The sequence below is a fragment of the Crocuta crocuta genome, unplaced genomic scaffold (assembly GCF_008692635.1).
Source record: "Crocuta crocuta isolate KB4526 unplaced genomic scaffold, BGI_CrCroc_1.0 scaffold340, whole genome shotgun sequence".
Taxonomy (NCBI): Eukaryota; Metazoa; Chordata; class Mammalia; order Carnivora; family Hyaenidae; genus Crocuta; species Crocuta crocuta.
Genome location: NW_027530642.1, coordinates 4,454,502 through 4,459,608, shown reverse-complemented (window position 1 = coordinate 4,459,608; position 5,107 = coordinate 4,454,502).

Below are 5,107 nucleotides of genomic sequence, written 5' to 3'. Positions count from 1 at the left end.
CCCAATTGACCTTCCAGCTGCCCTGACAATGACTGTATTTGCAGGGAGGTGCATTGTTTGTTTGGTCAGGTTTATCAATGAAGGCGAGGTCCGTGAGTCTACTACTGCCTTTTTGTGGAGAGATTCTAATACCCTTAAGAGGCACATGAGGGAAAATCACAAAAGTAAACACATTTTTTCTCCCACCCCCTTTCTATTTTTGCTCGTGTGTCTGAGCCAGAGCTTGGCTCAGGTTTGACGGAGTGGACCGTCCTCCTTGGCAACGCCAGCCTGGAGAGGATCAGGCTGCAGGTTCATTGCCATTTTACCCGCTCATGAAGCTGACTCCACTTCTCCCTTCCCTTCTGTCCCAGCCAAGATCCCCAACCAGAAAAGCATTGGCTTCCTCTGCTTCCTGTCAGCTCAGTGATGGGTGTCTGGGTACACACTCAGCTCTCGGGAGAAAGCTAGGTGCCCATGGTTTTGGAATGTGCCATGGTGAGTTGGAGACTGTGTGCCCTTCGGCACTTGCACTTCCCCAAGGGCTTTCATGCCTGTTATCACATTCTCTTCCTGCTCTGGGCTCCACACCCAGAGGGGTAGGCAGCTTCTCCAGCTAATCTTCACCCTCCCGGTTGCCTCACGGGATCTTGGACTTGAAAGAATCCATAGAAAGCACTTGACATCCAAAGAGATGAAAAACCTGGGAGGGGGGATCACCTGCCCAAGGTAAGCCGCCAAGATTGTCAGAGACGGGGCTACAGCCGGGGAGCCCAGCTGTCACCTGCTATGCGACGAACTGATGTGTTCTCTCCCCTGCATGGTCATTGACTTCTATGCTTACACTCCATTTTGGAAGCTTTTCCCTGGGTCTGTCCCCTAACAAATTCATTTCAGTGGATGTTCTTCCTGCTTTCGGGTCCTTAGCACAAAAATCGGCCAATGACCGCATAATCTGCGGGAGGGACAAGAGGAAGAATTGTTCTTTTCCTCAGCAAGAGTCCACTAGGGCATCCTCAGCATTTAGGGGGAAGATCCAAGGCTCCTTAATCCACCAGGAATTTCAAGCCACTCCAGGTAGAAATTTCAGGTAGAAAAAAAAATGTTGTAAACTTTTCTGTCACTGTTGTGAGTCCCGTGGACAATAAACGTTATTAACAACAACAAAAATGTTGTATATATATTCTTTTGGTTACAGAAGCATCTAATGTGATTTCTGTTAAAATTCAAGTACAAGGGAGTTTAGCCATATCTGTGTTCCTTCAGGAATCTTTTAAATACAAGCGCTTTGGTCAGTGTTAACGGCCTTGACAAGCAAGGGCATTTTAGGCATGTCTCGATCCCTTGCTTTCAGTCTCCTTTCGGTTTGCTTTTTTTGGTGGGGAGGTAGGCGTCTGTCAGTGTCCCTCTGTCCCTGTTGCTGACAGGTTGGTTACATAAGGTTTGTGTTGGATTCATCATCATAAAGTTTTCTTTGCCTGGACAGCAAGTTCTCAGAATCTGTCAGATGAGAACCTTATCCTGAGACGTAAGCTGACAGGTGTGCAAAGTGGCAAGCCAGGGTGGGCCTTCCCGCTGAGGTTACTGGGGGAAGAGGGAACTTGAAAGTATAGAAAGTGTTGTTACGCGATGCTTGGACTATTTCTGAAGAGGGTGGCTCCGTCGGGTAAGCGTCCCGCTTTGGCTCAGGTAGTCATCTTACAGTTCGTTAGTTCGAGCCCCGCATTGGGCTCTATGCTGACAGCTCAGAGCCTGGAGCCTGCTTCGGATTCTGTGTCTCCCTCCACTTCTGCCCTTCCCTGGCTCAGGCTCTATCTCTCTATCTCCAGGCTAGAATCAGTCAGGGGTATTTATGGGGCACCTACTGTGTGCAGTGTGAGAAGAGTATAGATGTCAGTCCCTATCTTGTGTAGCATAAGGTGAATAATACTAAACAGATCTCTTTTAGTATCTCACTGAATGATACAAACAGTGCTAGACACCTTTCCAGGCATTATGTCATCCTATCAGCCCATGATGTAGGCAACATAATTGTTCTGTCTTAAGAAATGAAACAACTGAGGCTTGGAGAGATTAAGTAACTTCCCAAAACCGCACAAACTGGCCAGCTGCAGGGTCAGGACTGGAACCCAGGCCCCTGTGAGTCCAAACCCACACGGACCAGGAAGCGGCACAGAGCAGCTCACAGCCCGTGCCCGAATGAGTATAACACTGGAAACGCAATACCTCTCGGAGAGAAGAGGGAGGCTGCTGTGGGCTGGGCCAGGGAGGAATGTGCCCTTCGAAGCATGTGACTGCAGGGTTGCTGGCGACTGAGACAGGAAGCCAATCACCCAAGTGTCTAGTTTGTTTCTCGGAATCTCTGCTTTGTCTTTTCATCGGAGAGTCAGGCCCAGTTGAAAAACAGAAACCAAAAGCCATCTGAAACTTTAAAACAAGTACAGGGGAGAGCAGATGCACAGCCCGCCTCATATCCTGGCGGATTCATTTTTGGTTGCGAAGTTGGAAGTTCGCATTTCGACGGGGCAGCTGGGCCTCATGGGAAGTGCGGCGGCCGAGGGGGCCCTGCAGGTGCGCTGCTCCTCGGGGACCAGCATTCTCGGGCGAGGGGAGATCGTCTTCTGATGGCAGAGAGCCAGGATGGTGAATGAGACGTGGGGTGGCAGACCTTTCACGGACAACGTAACGTCCACTAAACTCAGCCCTGTGCTAATCCCTCCTTCTCTGACAATGCAAATATCATATGAAGGAGGCATTTTTGAAATACCTGAGAGAACAAACTTCCCAAGGGCTTGAGAAACACTGGTGTCTTGTGAATAATAGGGGGCAGGGTGAGGCGAAAAGAAGGCTGCCCTGGGATTTGTGCAGCTGGGTTTCAGGTCTCAACTCTGTCCCTCTCTCTGTCTCTCTCTCTCTCCCAATCTCATTCTGTCTCTCACGTTGGGTCAGGCAGTTTTCCTCAGTGGACCTCAGTTTACACATCTGCAAAATAATGAGGCCAGTGCAGGTGATCTTGAAGCTGTGCTCCAGTAGGAGTTTATATAGCCACTGATTTAGAAGCTGATTAGAGACAGTAGTTTATATTTCTAATTGGAGTTGATGACATTTGTCCTGTAAATAATGGTTGCCTATCCTGGGGGTGATCAGCTGGTGGAAGAGAACGTTGTGAAGACCGATTTGATGCATGACAACTGCCTTCAAATATTTAAGGACCATCTGGGGAAAAGGAGGGTATCAATTTTATATGAACACCGGGAGGCGAGCTGAGGCTTAGAGGAAGGTAGATTCCCTGCACAGATGAAAAAAGACTTTTGAAATAGTTTGTCTATCCGAATAGTGAGCCTCCTGTCATTGGAAGCATTCAAGAGAAGCCCAAATAAAGCTCTGTGTGGGATGAAGCACACAGGGTTCCCGTGCCAAGCAGGAGCTGGACAAAGCTCCTTCCCAATCTGTGCCTCTATGTCCTTGAAAACAACAGACCTGAATGTTCTTAAAGCGTATTCAGGCCATTCCCTAATTCCAGCTGGCCTTCTCCCCAATTCCTCTGGATTTCGGAGGTTTCACTGCATTCCTAAACAGGAAACCTCCGGGGGAAATCAGGATCTCAACAGTCCTTGGCCATGGAGGGAAATCCAGAAATAGAGGAATAAGGTTAAGCAGTTTTCCAAACTATTAGACCTTTTCATCAGCTGCTCTTCCCATGCCTTTTGCAAATGACCTACTAACTCCCAGAGAGAGAATAATGAGAGCCGCAAAGTCCTCTCTGCAAAGGCAATTACATACTTCTCCACCCTCAGAATCCGTACACTTCCTGTGGTTTTTCCGTCACCCTCACAGGGCGGGAAGGAAGGGAGGCAGGTCCCTGGAAAGCACGGAGCACTTCAAAGCCCCTCTGGTCCAAAAGCCTGGAGACCTGGGGTCCCCTCCCAGCCCAGCCACGAACCAGCTGGGCAAGCTCGGGCAGCTCGCTTTCCTTCTCTTGATCGGTTTTCATCGTCTCTAATGAGAGATAGCTTGGTCTCCGTGAGTCTGGTGTTTCCTTTCTCCAGAATTCAGTAAGATTTCAGGAAGTGTTCAATGCTGCACATCTGGTTGCCGTGATTTTATTTTAAAAGCACATTTTTTTCTCATTAAAAAGGTAACAGATGTTCTTTGTAGGACATTTAAAAATATAGGAAAGCACAAAATGAGATCAATCACACGTAACATTATCACCTAGAGATAGCCATTGTTAAACATGATATAGATGCTTCCAATCTTTGTCCTACGTATGGTTATGTAATGTGTATAAATATATATTTGTTTATTTAAAAAAAATTTTTAATGTTTATTTTTGAGACAGAGAAAGTGAGAGAGACAAAGGAGCAAGCAGGGGAGGGGCAGGGAGAGAGGAAGGGGAGGATCCAGAACAGGCTCCAGGCTCAGAGCTGTCAGCACAGAGCTCGACGCGAGGCTTGAGCCCACAAACTGCAAGATCATGACTTGAGCTGAAGTCGGACGCCCAACCGACTGAGCCACCCAGATGCCCCATATACATTTTTAAATAAAGGTGAATTCAATTATTAATACAACTTTGGACTCACTGATAATAATTTTACAAATGCCTCCTTGAACATATTCTATTTATAATATGATCAGATATCATAATTGGCCTGGCGATACACAGTGGCCAGCAGTTTTCAGACTTTAGGGGTACAAAGGAATCATCACTCTCCGAGCATCTAGATTCGGAACTCTGAACTGGGACCCAAAAATATGCATTCTAGCCAGTTTCCCCTGGGTTTTTCTAACACGGGTGGTACACCGATCACATTTTGATGACTAAGTTTACAGAGATAAATTCTGTAAATTTAACAGAAAGCCCCTCACTTCCTTGCTACTTAGTGAAAAAAACGTTTCTATACTTGTCTCTTTGAAAGCATGCTTTCTGCACATGGGCTCTAGTCTGGGGCACCTCGGTGGCTCAGTCGGTTAAGCGTCCAACCTCAGCTCAGGTCATGATCTCACAGTCCGTGGGTTCGAGCCCCACGTTGGGCTCTGTGCTGACAGGTAGCTCAGAGCCTGGAGCCTGCTTCAGATTCTGTGTCTCCTTGTCTCTCTGCCCCTCCCCTGCTCATGTTCTCTCTTG